Genomic DNA, 17,450 nt, shown 5'->3' on the forward strand with positions numbered 1-17,450 from the left:
TCCTTCATTTCCCTTCGGCTTTCTTATACCACTCTAACAAACCCTACTCTCTTATCTTGTTTTACCACACTGCTTTTCTTCAACCACCAACACTGGATTTACATGGCCTAGTTTATTACAGTGAAAACATTTGAAACATTCCATTTCTTTTCCACCCTCCTGGATTTCTTTCTTAATCTGAGGTACACTCTCCTTATGATCTCCAATCAGATCACTTTACCGTTACCACTTGAGTATTTCTCATGTCCCCAGGTTCTATCCCTCACAGGCTGAAACTGATGTCGGAAACCAAGCTTTGATTTATGAACTTATTCATAATCATCTGCCATTTCTGCTGCTAATCTCACAGGTTTAACCCTCTGTTCTACCACATTAGTTCTCACTACATCAGGAATTGAATTGTTATACTTCTCCAAAAGTATAAATTCTCTGAAAGCTTCATACGTTTGGTCTATTTCCAAAGCCCTTATCCGCCTATCAAAAGTGTATTGATAGCAACCTGCTTTGAGCCAAGAGCGATGGTCCTGTGGGGATGCTTGCTCCCGTGCCTGTTTTAACTTTGGTTCTGTTATGGTGGACGGAAGTTCAACTGAAGCCGCTTGCAGTTGTGGCTGCTATTTGAGAGCCAATTCCTTCGCTATTTCGTCAGCAAATCTATTGCCACATGAAACGTCATCATCTGTGGTAGTGTGCTCTTCACACTTTAATAGCGGCTATCGTGCTGGGCAGCTGAACAGCATCTAGTAAATTTAAAACCGATTTAGCATGTTTAATCGGTTGATGGCAGGAAGTTATGAATCCCCTATTTTTCCATAATTCGCCAAAATCATGTACAACCCTAAAATCGGATCGGGAATCAGTATAAATATTAACTGTTTTATTTTTAGCCAGAATACATATTTTACTAAGGGCAAACTATTCGACCGCTTGAGCAGACGTTCCCGAAGTCAGAGCAAAACCTTCAAATATCTCAAATGGATTAATATTGCAAAGCCAGCCAGGACCAGGAGGGTCATATCATTTGGTCTGTTTGCTGACCCATCGGTGAAAAAGATGTTGTCTAGATTTTCTCGTGGGTGACTCAATAAATCACGTTGAGGGATTGTGGTGGCTTTAACCAATTGTAAACAGTCATGATCATACAAATGTCCTGCTTCCGAGGGCGCGAGCAAGTGTGTTGCAGGGTTGACAGCTGGTGCTCGCTGGTAGGTAAAGTTTGTTTTAGAGAGGAATACTCCGTACCCAGTGTGTCGAGCCGCAGTAAAATGCGAAGTTGCGGATGAATTAAGCAGCAGCAAAACTGAAAGCCTCCTTTTTCTACGATGGCCGCTGTGGCTGCTACTCTTCTAAAGCAATTTGGCATACCCTTTACCACAGCACATAGGGCCACCGAGTAATTGGTAAGGGGTCTTTTCCCTTCTCGGTGCTCTTGCACCAGGACACCTGTTGCAAATCCCCCTGCTTCATTCACATAAAGAGTAAAGGGTTTGCTGAAAGTCCCACGGCATGGGCACTAATTATGGCTTGTTTCAAATTACGAAATGCTTGCTCCATCTCTGGAAATAAATGAAGGGGCATCCTGTAGGGTAGCCTTTTGCAATACTGCGTCTGTCTCTCCATAGTCCGGTATCCACTGCCTGCAATAGACCACCATGCCGAGGAAGTTGAGGATTTCCTTTTTTGTACGCGGAGTTGGAACCCTTGCTACAGCCTGTATTCTTTCAGCTGAAGCTGAGATCCCAAATACTGAACTGTCTCCTGACAGAATTGCAGCTTCTCCATTGAGATCCTGTGCCCTCTTTTTGCCATATGTTTTAATAACAAAAGGTCATTCTGTTGACAAACTATCCCTCCATCTGAGCCTATCAATAAATTGTCATCATATTGAGGGAATGTTGAGCCTGCAGACAACTGGCACTCGTTCAAGTCTCTTTTAATACTGTTAATACCGATATGTAAAGGCAAATAGATGTTGACTTTCCGGGTGCAATTGTGTGGAAAAAAAGGCTGAGAAAATATCCGTTGTTGGTGGTATAGAAGGCAGAATTACATTTGTGTCCGGCACCAATGGAGTAATAGTGATAACAGTTTTATTGATGGTTCTAAGATCTTGCACAGACCACCACTCGTGGGGTCGTCCTACCTTTGGAATTGGGAGTATAGGGGTGTTACAGGGGCTTTGTGTTCTCTTCAGAGCCCCTTGCTGTAACAGTACATTGATCACTCCCCCTATCCCTTTTTCTGCTTCGGGTGCCATCCTGTATAGTCTGAGGCAGGGCAGGGCAATGTTCTTCTGTAGCTGCACCTTCTGCGCTGGGGCAGAATGTACTTTTCCAACATGGTTTTTATGTTGGGCCCACAGATGTTGCAGTACCTGGGCCAGGACTGAAGGGAGTAAATTATGACTCTCTCGGGAGGTTTTTGTCTTTCAAATGTCGCAGGCCATTGCTCCTGTTTCCAGGTCACTCTGCCCTCCTGTTTGCCATAAAATTCTATCAGGCAATTTCATCCGTCCATTTCAATATAAATGCTATGTATTACTCTTTTTTCTATGGCCTCTTTGATCACTTCTCCTATTTGCTTTGCCTTAGCGGGATGCCTTACGGCCAATGTTAAATGGTGTTCTGAAGCTAAACCCATCCTAAAAAGGTCCCTCTGACTATGGTTCAACTGTACTGACATTCCTAATCCCAGAACACCGAAAAATAAAAAGGAGTGATATGCAATGAAGTCTGCTTTCCTCAGTGACTTTGTGTTTGTAAATTGTATGCGTGCTCATCCTCACGAGAATAACAAGCCGTGCAGTGGGTCACTATATTCTCTCATCTGGACTCTATCAGCTGTTTTAATAGCTGTGCCGAAGAGTTATTAATCATTTGTAAGACGTCCTGCAGTTTTTAGATTTTTTTTATTTTAAAAAGTGATACTTTGTGGGTTAACGTTCAGCTGCCACCATAGAACACAGACACAGAGGGATCTGGCTCTTGGTCAGAAGCTATTAAATTAAACATCTGATGAGCTCGGACCTGAAGCAGTTCAATAAACATGCCCTCCTTAGTGCAATGAATTATTGCCCCCAATTTGCAGAGGGTATGTCTGCCAAGCAGAGCGAGGGGCGTAGTTTTTGAAATAATCATGGTATCGACCAGGTGGATTTCGTCAATTTCCAGGTTAGTCGGGCGTGATACTGGCTCAGTTATGGGAATACCGACTACTCCCACAGTGACGACAGAGGACTCACCGGTGGTTATTTCCACGGAGGGGACACAGACGACATAGTAGCACCGGTTTCGACCAGAACGTCCACATCATGATTTCCTATTTTAACCGTTGTCTTAGGTGTGTCTCTTACTGTGTTGGAGAATCTGATCAAAGCCGCCTGTATCACCTTTTCTCCGTGGCACCCCTATTGGCTTTGATTAGGGTTCGGATCAGTGTACATAAAGGGAGGCACGTCTCCGGGTGGGGCGCCTCCTTGCTGGGTGCTAAAGTTACAATCACGAGCCCAATGTCCCTTTTCCCCACATCTTCTACATTGATCCTGGGATCTATCCCTCCCTCGCCACTCTCCACTGCCTCTACCCCTGCCTCTCGGCCCTCTGCTGGCCTGCTGACCCCGACGTTTTCCCTGCTAGAAATGCCCTGTCATTCTAGGCTTTTGATCTTTGGGGGCTATAAACAGTTCCCCCCGGTCTATGTTTCTCAAGGAGGTAACAACTGCCGTCCATGGCTGTGTTCGCCAGATGAGATTGATCAATTTGTAACTTTGTGCATGCTCTGGTAGCATGCAATTCAACAATGTCTGCACCGCGAAAGGTCCATTTTCTTCCAATGCAACAGCGGCATTTTCTTCCCAACAGTTCTTAAATCTGGCCACAAATTCGGACAGCCTCTCACCCTCTTTCTGCAAACACCGTGTCATCTCGCCTATGCCAGTATGCTTCTTGGTCCCTTGCATGATAGCCTCTTTCCCCCTATTTGCTAACCAGTGTTCGAGGGACTAATTTCCTCCATTCAAATGATTATCATTATTGGGAACCCAGCTGTCATTTATGCCGGGTGGGATCTAATCCAAAGCATCAACGCTGACAAAGATGCACCAGAAGAGTATTTTAGAAGCAGCAAAACATCCCCTTTGAGGGGGCTATAAACAGCACACACTTAAGTCAATTTCCAATGATTAATTTTATAGGCATTAGCTATTCTTAGAGACGTATATTTTTTCTTTGTCAATTCAGAAAAGATCAAATATCTGCTGAAATGGTTAATGTTTCCTGCAGAATCTAAGGGGCGGAGAACTTGGCATTATGCCATTTACGTCTTTTCACGTAATCTAAAAACTTATTCATATTCAATTACTTTTATTCGTAAAGGCACTGTGGAAGACACTTTATTTATTTTAAACTGATCGTAATTTCCAATAAGAACATAAGAACTAGGAGCAGGAGTAGGCCATCTGGCCCCTCGAGACTGCGCCGCTCATCAGAGAAATCTCAACAAAAATCACTTAAGTTCTAATCTCTTACTTTGACTCAACAAAGACAGATGATAAAAAATACAACCTACTTCATGATTTGACTAAAATTAATTGGTTAAACAAAACACACAGCTCACAAATATCACAGTTAACCGTTCGCCTTATCTCACGGCTACAGAAAATCTCAATTCCCTTTCTCTCCAGGAACTCATCCGTCACGTTTTTACCATAATCGTCTATTTACTTTTACACCCCTGTTTTTGTTCTTTCGAAAAGGGGTCAGATTCATTAGATTCCTTTGCGGACATATAGGTTTTCCTACCTCATTCTGTTGTTTTACGATTGTTTCTTTTCATTTTCTTACTCATTTTGACTCCCTTATCTGTCTTCACTTTTTAAAATTTAGAGTACCCAATTATTTTTTCCAAATAAGGGGCAATTTAGCGTGGCCGATCCACCTATCCTGCACATCTTTGGGTTGTGGGGGTGAAACCCACCCAGACACGGGGAGAATGAGCAAACTCCTCACAGACAGCGACCAAAGCCGGGATTCGAAGCCGGGTCCTCAGCGCCGTAGGCATCAATGCTAACCACTGTGCCACCGTGCTGCCCTCTTCTCTGTCTTCTTAAAGGAGTTCACCTTCTTTCTCGCTCCGGATATTTTTACAATGCTTCGGGGCGACCTGTGAGGGGGCGTCGAGTTCATTGCTCATCATTCCTTCTGCAAAATACTTTAGAACATATATATAACAAAAACAACAACCGCGGAAATCATTTACAAATACGACAGGGAGCACACACAGGTGTTCATCCTGTCACGAACCTCGAAGTCTTGCTTTTTAAAATTTTATTCTCAAAGGCACCTTTTTCTTCCCATGCATTATCATTAATTTATTAATTAAGATAACTCTCCTTTCAGCTGGGGTCCAACTATTGCTCTCTCCCTTTCCGTTGAGAGAGTATTGTTTAGAGATTCGTTTTGGGGTTCACTTCCCGTTAAATTAGGGTAACTGCAACGACTACGCCAATTGTTGAGGAAAAAAATACGAGCACTTCGAGTTTTCACCAAAGGTCCTTTATTTAACACGAAGTTCGTGGAGGGAGATAGAGTAACCACAGTCCTTCTAATTGTTCCCAACTGTACAAAGGCAATGCAGTACTTTATATTGTTCAATAAGCAATATTTAGAAAAACGAGGCATTCCTTTGATAAGCCCAGAGACAGAAAAGCGAGCAGCGTTAAACAACAGGCCTTGAATTCGTAGTCTACGAGCAATAACAACTGTCTGCTGTCAGCAACAATGTGCAGCTGTGCACTTGTATACATGGACTGACCTTCTGCTATTACATGCAGATCTTTTTGACTGAAATAAGGCTAATATATATCCATCATGCTTTGCCAAGTGCTTATTGCCATGACATATAGTCAAGTTGCCGGTTAGGAAGAATACAGGGTATTAAGGCAACTAATCCGCCAACTAAAGTCCCTTCTACACGCTCTATGTCGACATTGTCAAAACCTTTTATCACCTTACATACTCCAATTAGACCCGCCCACCTCATTAGTATCAAACCTCGAGAGTACAGGCCAAAAGTGCTGAAACGTTTTGAACACTAACCCCTTAGCTCTGGAATCAATCAGAAATGCGGACAATGCAATTCCAACCCGCCCCAAATAATGGGGCCCAAACATCAGACATGACTCCAGGCGCTGTCTGACCATCAACTTATTCAGTTACAGAAAAAATGCATTACCTTTAGACTTTAGCTAAAGGGCAACATTCAAATTTCCCTCCACATTATCTGATGTTCCTTCACATTAGTTTTCTGAGATTCATGCTGAAGGACACCCAGATGTCTCTGCAACAAAGCACTCTGCATTTGCTCTGCATGTTGTCAATAAGCTGCCTTCCTATTGCACTCCTAGTGAAAATTGATGAATTACACTGACCATGACTTAATACATTCGGCCCATCGAGTCTTCTCTGCCATTATATCATGGCTGAATGTACCTCATCTGCGACCTACAATTTTACAGACCAAGAGCTGGATTGCGAAATCAGCCAAAGTATCTTCTCCCTGGAACACGTGACCTAGGAGCAGTAGTAGGCAATTTAGCCTCCGGTTCCGAAACACCACCAATGCCTCACTCCAAACTGTCCCTGACGCCACCGTCCTCCCCAGTTTCCATAACCCTTCAACCCATTTCTAATAAAAATCTGTCTGACTGCTCCTTAAGTGTCCTCGCTGTCCGTGCATCCACCGCACTCTGGGGTTGTGAGTTCCACAGATTCACAACCCTTTGTGAGAAATCGCTTTTCCCCAAATCAGTTTTAAATTTGCCACCTCTAATTCTAAAAGAATGACCTCTCGCCTGAGAATGCCCCACAAGCGGGAGCATAAGTTCACGTCTGCGTTCACACCTTTCAGCGTCTTTGATACCTCAGTCAGATTTCCTTTCATGCTTCTAAACTCGAGAGAGTATGCGTATCAACTGTTCATTCTTTCTTCATACGACAAACCGTACATCTCAGCGATAAACCTAGTCAACCTCGTGTGAAATTCCTCCAATGTTACTCCACCATTCCTCAAATAAGGAGACAGAAACACTGCACAATACTCAAGGTGCCGTCTTACCAATGCCTTTTTTAGTTCAAACAATACTTCCTTACCTTCATACTCAATTCCTTTCGCTATAACTGCCAATTTTCCATGTGCTTTCCTTGTTATCTGTTACAACTGCATGCTCGTTTTCTGTGACACATGCACGAGGACATCCAGTGACAGCATGGTGGCATATCGGTTAGACCGGCTGGCTCATGGCACCGTGTACGTGGGTTCGATCACAGACCTGGGTCACTCTTCTTGTGCAGTGTTTCCATTCTCCACATGTTTGCGTCGGTCACACCCCCACAGCCAAAAGATGTGCAAAGTCGGTGGATTTACCACACTAATCTCCAGCTCAATTGAATTAAAATAATTGGTTACTCTTATCCACGTTGTGCTCCATCAGCCAAATATAGGTTCACTCACTCAACTTATGTATATATGTATGCACGTTACTTATTTCCTCATTTCAACTCACCATCCAACCTATTTTACTGCCAGTTGCAAATTTGGGTATTGAACCTTCTATCCCTTCATTTAAGTAATTATATTTGTTGTGAATAGTTGGGAACCGAGGATCAAAACATATAATACCACACTTATTACATCTTGTCAACCAGAAAAAAAGCCAATTTACTCCGGAATCTAACTTTTGTTGGTTAGTCAGTCCAAGCTGATAAAATACCATTACTCCCACGTGATCTTACCTGGTGCACGAAACGTTTATTGCGCCACTTTATCAAAAACAGTCTCAAAGTCCAGATTCATTCAATCAAAAGAGTCCTGATCATCCGCATGACTTCCTATATATTGGAAAATTTAGAAATGTCAAAATGGTTTAACCTTCTCAAAATCGTGCTGACTCTGATGGATTACGTTTTGACATTCTAAATTTCCCGACATTACTTAGTTAACCATAGATTCTAGCCATTTTTCAACGACACATTTCAAATTAACTGGTCTGTAGTTGCATACATCCAGCTTCCGGAGAATATTGAAATATTCGAATCGATGGAACCGGCATCTCCAATCCGACTTTTTTTAAATGCCCTCCAATATTTGCGCCGTCAGGTCGTTAGCACATATCGACCTTCAATCCAAAAAGATTGTTTCGTACCATTCCCCTATTGATCTGATAATTCGAAGTACCACCCTTTCTATTACCACTGCATTGTCTGTACCTACTGGGATGGGACACGTGTCTTCCACCGTGCCAATAAAAGGAGAATATTGATTTAGAATCTCCGTCATTTCTGTTTTCCTCATTATTAATTCCGCCACCTCATCCACCAATACATTCAAGCTCATCTGTTCACCATTAAATAATTATAGAAGGTTTTGCGATTTTTGTTTTTATATTTTGCGCTCGTTTTTTGCATAATTTACTTTTGCTCTTTTCACCGTTGTTTTTGACAACCCTTCGTTGATTTTTCAAAGTTTCCCAAACTTTCTGCCTGCCACTACGCATTGCAATACTGTATGCCTTGGCTTTTGTCTTTATACTATATTAAAATTCGTACCTGGACCACAGATTTTTTCGGAACCTTATAGAATCATATAATTTACAGTGCAGAAGGAGGCCGTTCGGCCCATCGAGTCTACATCGGCCATTGTAAAGAGCAGCCGACATAATCCCACGCTTCCACCCTATCCACGTAAGGCAAAAATCCCACCTAACCTTTTGTCACGAAGGGACATTTTAGCATTTCCAATCCACGTAACCTGCAAATATTTGGTCTGTGGGGGGAAAACACAACACCCGGGGAAAACGCACGTAGACACGGGGAGAATGTCTAAAGTCCAAACCGACAGTCATCCGAGGCCGGATTTGAATCCGGGACTATGAAGTTGTGAGACAGCAGTGTTATCCACTGTGCCACCGTGCCACTCTATCTTTCTTTCTCTATGGAATATATAGTATACTAATACTCATCTGCCTTTGCATCAAAAGTAGGCTTGCATTAACTTTGCAAATAAGTCACTGTAAGCCTCTAGTTGCCACACTAGAGTGCCTCTTCGGCTACGCAGAGGGAGAACCCAGAATGTCCAATTCAAATGAAAAGCAGGTTCTTCGGGATTTCTGGGAGAAAACCGGAACAACCGGAGGAAACTTTCGCAGACACTGGCAGAACATGTCGACGACACACAGGTCGTGAGAAAAGACTGGAATCGAACCCGGATCCATGGCGCTGTGAAGTAACAGTGCTGATCACTGTGCCACTGTGCTGACTATTGTGGGGAGGAATTTATCATCTTTTCAAGAAACATTCTTTATTGAAACTCTCCTGCCAATTAGGCAGGGCCAACTCTCTCTTTCTGCCAACGAAATTGCTCTGTTTATTGCCAGAACTTTATTGCAGCACTGCAGCTTCTCACCCTGGAAATGTACTTGAAATGCTATCGTGATGTAATGACCCTTTCCTACAGGATCGTTAACTGTGAGTTCGATATATAATTCCTCCCCAATTGCACAGTAACAAATCTAGAATATCCTGCTTCCTGGTTGGTTCCACAGCATTTTGCTCTTAAGAAACAATCTCCAACACATTCAGTGAACTTGCTCTCGAATTTACAATTGCCAATTTGAATATCATTATTGCCAATATTAACATTTTATCTGATTATTTTCTTACCGTTCTTACAATCCTCGTAAGAATGCTCGTTTTCAAAAGAATAGTATCCATATCTACATACATTTTGTTCAATTGTATATAACATTTTGTGGGTAGGTACTTCTGCAGCCAGTGCCGTGGATCTGTTTAGTGAAATTGCCATTTTTCTGCTCGGCAATTTGTTCACGAATAAGACCATAAGACCATAAGACATAGGAGTGGAAGTAAGGCCATTCGGCCCATCGAGTCCACTCCGCCATTCAATCATGGCTGATGGGCATTTCATGTCCACCTACCAGCATTCTCCCCGAAATATTGATATTCTGATATTTATAGGTATCCTTTGCCAAAGTAAACAATCTCCAATTATCAGTGAAATTTCGCAAGGTTCATTAAACACGCTCTTTGGATCATTGTTGTTTTCAGAGGAAAAATTGAGTCAGTGTGAGAAAGGTAAGGATATAATATAAGTTGCCGACATGTTGTGTTTTGCTTGCTTCGGATAAGAGAGTAATTATTGTTTCTTGACCCGACTGTATTGCAGAAGAAGTGCTTGACTGTAGCTTCTACAATTTTGCGATCGGATTTTCAGCCCAGGACCGTCTGCAATATCGGTCTGTATAAACACATGGACTATCTTGAACATAATATCAGGCGAGTGACCCTAGTTCATCGCTCATTTTCGTCAGGCGGCGACGACACTCTGATCGGTTCTGCTCTTGAGAGCTTACGATGCAACAACTGGCTGTCGCAATTCCAACTTCAGTAAACTACAGCGAAGTACTTGGGACGTCCAGAAACAAAGTTGGTGGCTCTGATTTTCTCATTCAAGCATTTCAAATCGTGCCTTTTGATAATGTACAGATTTTAAATTGCAGATCGATTCATATCTGCGTACGATGCAGGTATGTAGCAGGGTGAATGATTGTTCGAATGAACATAAAAATCATATGTGACACTAAAATTTTATGGACGTGTGCTTGGCGGAGGAGGGGCATAGCGTATTTTCCGTTACCATTATTGCCAATGAAATTTCACTTCGAAGCCACCCAATGCCGGTTGGAAACCCACGGTACGCGTGCATTGCCAGCCTGCCGGAGAATTCCACCACCAGTGAATGGCCGGAAAATTCCGTCCAAGATATGTATCCTCTGGTTGCGATGTCCCGGTCGATTAACACTCGTACTCAAACGTAGCGAGTCCAGTGAATTGCGGGAGAGGCCAAAAAATGGAAACGCACCAGGCGCCAAACAGTTTGCGATGCGAACTGTCAGCTCCCGCAGGTGAATGTGGAATCTGGTTGTCGCGTGGCGAAAATACAATTATCAAACATTGAGCCGCATTTCCGTATAATTAACGAGCCTCATGTTATCCAATGGCCTCCTGTCATTTACCGGCCCCGTGCAAGTGCTCGCGCTGACGTCGATTAGTACTCATTTTTTAAAAGTAAACCTGATGGAAGGACATCCCTGGGGTGCCGAGGAGGGGTTAGCAATGTTTGTTCACATGCAAAGAGACTGGCGGTGCTTGCCTTGCCACGGCAGTGCTCGGCGGGGGACGTTCATGGGGGTGCGCCGTCATGGGAGGGTGGGAGTGGAGGCGCTGGGGAGTGCAACTGGGGGCACCACTCTGCCAACCCTTGGATCCAAAACCCATTCCGGGGGCAAACACTGTCCCTGCCCGGCTGCCCACCCAGCATCTGGAAGCCCCACCGACAGCTGAGGCCCCTGACTGTGTGGTTGAAGGCAACCGGTAATAAGGAACTGGCAACCATGGTTAAGTGAGCACATTCCAAGAGGTTTCCCGTGCGTAGTCCGACAATATAGCACGTGAGAGTCATTGGCTAGCATTGCTATCGCATTTTGATGTCTGGACACTGTGGAGGAATCAATACCACTCGCGCAGCAGCCAAAATCCGAACACCCAGGGGATGGGTGAACACGACAACGGTTGAATGTTGGGTGTGTGCCCCGGAGAGGGGGTTGTCCGGAGAGACAGGAAAAACGGCCGGGGCTCAGCACACAATGCACAAGGAAGTGACAGAGGCGTCATAATGGTTCTGAAAAAACTTGTTTAATGTTTGTACAATACCACATTTGCGAGCTTGCCGCCCTCCCATCTAATCGGCACCCAACCCTAACCCCTCCCCGCCCCCCACGGGACCCCTCCACCAGTGCCCTCGTTATGATGAACGTACCTTGCACTACTAGCTCTATCACTACATCTTGGTGTTTCCCCAGGTAGCATATCTGAGTTGGAGGCAATCAGATGCTTACCTCGGCCCATGCCATCGATGCCTTGGGTGGGCGTCCTCTTCTCGACGGCACATGCACGGTGGTTCAGTTCTGTCCTGTGTACTGACCCGGAGACGCGGCCTCATTACAGGTGTGCAACACGGGAGTGCTGGTGATCACAGTCGCCACACCATGGAACAGGTCCCGTTTGGCACGCAGATCCCCCTCCTCCCGGTTGATGCCCATAGTGCCCTGGGTTGGGACGGAAGGGCAGGTGGTTCCGGTCCCTGTTGTCACTGCATCATGTCTCAACCAACCCTGGTGGTTCCTAATAGTCCCCACTATCGTTTCGACTCCATCAGCGATGCTCCTGAGTGAATGGGACACATCCCTCAGTGACCTCGCCATGCTCTGCGGTGCGTCAGCCGTGGAGACGTACGACTGGGATAAGGAGCTCAGCGCCACGGCCTGTCCCATCTGAGAGTGGGTCATGTCCCGCAGAACACCATGAAGATTGGCCTAGTACTGGGTGACATTCCTGAGTGAGGTAGACATACTGCTGAGATCTTCAGACACATCCATCAATGATTGTGCGATGCCTTTGACGCGTTCACTCATGGTTCCGGCATCCCATACCAGCCTCCCAGAACAGGTGCCGGAATATGGCTACTAGGGGCTTTTCACAGTAACTTCATTTGAAGTCTACTTGTGACAATAAGTGATTTTCATTTCAATTCATTCATTATGCACCATGCTCTCCACTGCTTCTGCCTCCTCGTTTCAGGTAGCGAATGCTGCCTTATAGCTCACGCTCCGGTGCCCGCAAGGGAGCAGGACATCCTTCCTGTTCTCCACTGTGTCTAGGTGCCGTCCAGTTCAGCATCCTGAATATTGGGGCCGCGCTCATCGACGCCATTCTTGCGAGATGGTGGGGATGGGTGAGCAAGTGCAGCCAAAGTGCTGTAAGAGGTTGTTTGCGGCGGGCTGGCGAGCGTAGTCCAGGCGAATCAGCTGGCGAGCCAGTAATCGGGACTGGAACCAAGTGAGGCCTCGTTGCACGAACCAATTAATTTTGTATAGTGTTGTTGGCCTCGCCGCCAAGCACCAGGAAACCCGCGTCAATTCCCGCTCACTTGGACATTTTTTCCAGATAATCGAACTAAGAAAATGGAAAGTGCATCGTAATTCTTGATTTTAAGAGGTAGTACGCTTCATGTGATAAAATAATTCCACTCATCGCAGTTAGCCTGCAGCAGCAGTCATTTACATTGAACAACAAAGGGATGCATACAGCGGTACCCCGGCGACATGATTCTCTCCAGCGTGCCACTGATATCAATGGGATTCTAGCGTCCTTCCTCTTGTATTGGAAGCCACACTTCACCGCTGGGAATCCAGCAGCCGGGTTAACACTGATACTCGGATCAGACAACCCTAACTGGCGAAGTTCAGGTCAAACGTTTTGCCTCCATCACAGCTGTACTATGGAATAACACCGCCGCGGCCATGCAGTGAGGTAATATGAGTAGAGCTCAGAAATTGTAAGGGTACATTCACAATGTTGGAGTGTCGTACCGGCCTCAGAGCAGCCAGTGGGAGATATAGGAGCTGATAAGTTGGCAGATTTTGGAAAAGTGCAACATAAATGCGGTTATTGCTCAGTTTGATTTCATCTTCCCCTATATCGACTGGGAATCACGTCGGGGTCGAGGTTTTTATGGGACGGAGTGTGTAATGAACATCCAGGAGGGCGTCATTAAACAATATGTAAATAGTACACCTAGGGAAGAGGCCGCACACTAACAACCTGGTATTGTGGAATGAGACCGTGGAGATTGTCGAATTAAATGTTGGGAGCATGGCGGGAACATTGATCATAATTCAATAAATTTTAAGGTACTGTTGGGTAAAACTAAGAGTAGTCTTCGTGTGAAGTGCTAAACTGGGTGAAGACAAATCTAACAAATTATGCAGGAACTGCAGAATCTAGATTTGGGGCGGATATTGGTGACTAAATCGACATTGGGTATGTGGGAAGATTTCAAATGGCAGTTGATAGGAATTCAGGACCGGAATTTTCCCGTGAAAGAAGAATAAGTATGGCAAGTTTCGGGAACTTGAGAAAGCGAGGGACATTGTGAGCCTCCGCAAAACGAAAAATCTAAGCATTGTAAGGCCTATAAGACTGTGAACAGACAAAGCCCGTGATGAATATAAGGATAATAAGAATGAACTTCAACAATGCGTTTCGAGTGCTAAAATGTGTCAGAATACGTCACAGGCAAACAGAGTGAAGTAAAATCCCAAGTATTTTGTAAGCATATTAAAGGGGAAGAGGGTAACGAGAGAATGGGTTGTTCCACTAAATGACAGGGGTGGTAAGCTACGCGTGGAGCCAAACAAAATGGTCGAGGTACTAAGTAAGTACTTTTCATCAGTATTCACCGAAGAGAAGGACTTGTGGATCACGAGTCTCAGAAAGGGTGTGTAGAGAGTGTGGAGCAGATTGACATCAAAAAGGAGGTGTTCATTGGCAACTTAAAAAACTTAAGGTAGATTTGGCCCTGGTTGTGATGGATCTAGCGCTGAACATTGAGGGAGGCAACGTATGAAATTGCTTGGGCCTTGTCAGAAATCTTTGTATACTCACTGGCTATCGGTGATGTCCGAGATGAGGAGCATAGCTAATATTGTTCCTTTGTTTAAGAAGGGGAGCAAGGATAATCCAGGATATTACAGGCCGCTGAGACTTCCGTCAAAGATAAGGAAATTATTCAAGAGGAGTCAGCGAGACAGGATTTACTCCTATTTAGATAGAAGTGGGCTTATTATCGAGAGGCAGCATGGTTTTGTGAAGGGGGCATTGTCCGTCATTACCTCATTTGAGTTTTTGGAGGAAGTGACGATGTTGACTGATGAAGGTAAGCCACTGGATCTTGTCTACATGCACTTCAGTAAAGCCTTTCCAAGGTCCCTCATGGCAGACTGGCACAGAGGTGACGTCACATGGTATCAGTGGTGAGCTAGCAAGATGGATACGGAACAGGTTTTATCACAGACTAGTGGTGTTCCACAAGGATCTATGCTGGCACCTTTGCACCTGTCGTATATAGAAGATATAGAACAGTACAGCACAGAACAGGCCCTTCGGCCCTTGATATTGTGCCGAACCATGATCACCCTACTCAAACCCATGTATGCACCCTATACCCGTAACCCAACAACGTTCCCCCTTAACCTTACTATTTAGGACACTACGGGCAATTTAGCATGGCCAATCCACCTAACCCGCACATCTTTGGACTGTGGGAGGAAACCGGAGCACCCGGAGGAAACCCACGCACACACGGGGAGGACGTGCAGACTCCGCATAGACAGTGACCCAGCCGGGAATCGAACCTGGGACCCTGGAGCTGTGAAGCATTTATGCTAACCACCATGCTACCGTGCTGCCCAAAGCCATCTTTCTGAGCCATCTGGACAAGACATGTTTCTCCGAATCATTAACATTTTAAAACTCTATATATAAAACTATATATAAATGATGGGGAGGAAAATGAAACTGGTCTGATTAGAACTTTTTTTACGACACAGAGGTTGGTTGAATTGTGGACAGTGATGAAGACTTTTAGAGGACAGAGCAGGATAGAGATTGGTTAGAGACTTGGCAGGAGAGATAGCAGATCGAGGTTAATTCGAACAAATGTGAGGTAATGCGTTTTGGAAGGTATATACAGATGTGAAATAGATAGTAAATGGCAGAACGTGACATACCTTCCTTACTGGACAAAAGCTATACACTCTCCACATCATTGAGTCGCCCAAGGAACAGTGCAAACATTTAGAATATGACAAAATCCTACCGGCAGCAAACAACGTGTCACTGAGAAATGCGTGACTGGTGGAGTGCAGGATTCCACCTCGGACAGCACAGCAGTGCCGAGAAAACCGCATGATTACCTCAGGGTGGCCAGGGTGTGTGGGCGGCAGTGTGCCGCTCGCACCAACCTTCCTCCCAAACACCTGTAACCCTGCGCCACTCACCCCGCTCCCCACCGGACGACAGACGAACGTCCATCCTGCACGAACATGTGGGTATCCATACTGGACACCATGACAGGGTGTTGTGACCAATGTGGCCATCAGCGACGCATCCCGTCGGCTGCATGCGTCAGATTTCCTACGTCTCTAGTGTCCTGTGGCCTACCTCAAGGAAGGGACACGCACAGCCGCCGGGACCGGATAAGGTCAGAAGGGGGACCACCGTGGCACAGTGGTTAGCATTTCTGCCGACAGCGCTGAGGATCCGGGTTTGAGTCCCGACCGTGTGTCACTTTCCATGTGGAGTTTACACATTCTTCACGTGCCCGCGTGGGTTTCATCCACACAACCCAAAGATGTGCAGAATAGGAAGATTGGCCACGCTAAATTACCCCATAATTTGTAAGAAAAATTATGTACTCTAATTGTATTTGAATAAAAATAATCCGATGGGACCATGTGTTGGGATGGCTAGCTCGCTTGCAGAGATCACCCAGGTCGACGGTGGGAAGTTCTACCATGGGCAGGAGACAGATGTTGCCATACGCTGTGAAGCAACAGAGCTCATTACAGAACGGTTTGTCATCGTCCTCTATCCCATGAACCAGACCCGGGTGTTATTGCCAACCATGCACGAAACCTATTATGCGGCAGGAATGCATCATGCAGGGGATTGCAGGCAGGTGTGGCTGTGGAGGAAAGTGGAAGGGTATGGGACAGGGATCTCTTGTCCATGCCCCTGGCTAGTGCCCCCTCTACCCACTACGTGTCGGTGAACATCGAGGCGATCAGAGTGTCCCCAGAGTGATGTCCCTGGCCCACGCGTCCTGCGGCCCCCCGTGGCTGCGTGGTCTCCATGTCCTGCCCACCCTCGCCCTCTTCCACATCCTCTTGGACGGACGAGGCCTGCCATACATTCTTATCTGCTAGCATGCAGCCTCTCTGCTGCTAGGTATTGTGGAGGAAGAAGTATGCCACTACGATGATGGCGACCCTTGCAGCATCATACTGGACGGCCCCTGCAGAGCGGTCCAGTCATCTGAACCACACTACTGAGGAGAACGAAGCACGGCTCGAACATGCTCTTGGTTGTTATAGGGGTGCCGTTGTAGCGGGTCTCTGCACGGTCTGCAGCCTCAGGATAGGTGTCAGTAGCCGCGACCGCAGCAGATTATCCCTGTTAACTAGGGGTCAACCCCACAGCCCGGGGGGGGGGGGGCGGATAGCGTATCGAACAGGTCAGGAATTGCCGAGTGTGCCAAAATGAGATGCCATGCACACTGCCTGGGTACAGAGCACGGACGTGTTTGATGAGCAGTTGATGATTTTATATGAACTACTCGTTTTCTTGAGCCACATTGTTGTTGTGGAGTAACTTCTCATTAGGCCGTGCTCGTATTGGGACATGCACTCCGTCAGTTACCCGCTGGACCCGGGGAATTACCTCGATACCGTCTAATCGAGCCGCCGGGACGTGCTG

Source organism: Scyliorhinus canicula, chromosome 12 (genome assembly GCF_902713615.1).
Source record: "Scyliorhinus canicula chromosome 12, sScyCan1.1, whole genome shotgun sequence".
NCBI classification, from domain to species: Eukaryota; Metazoa; Chordata; class Chondrichthyes; order Carcharhiniformes; family Scyliorhinidae; genus Scyliorhinus; species Scyliorhinus canicula.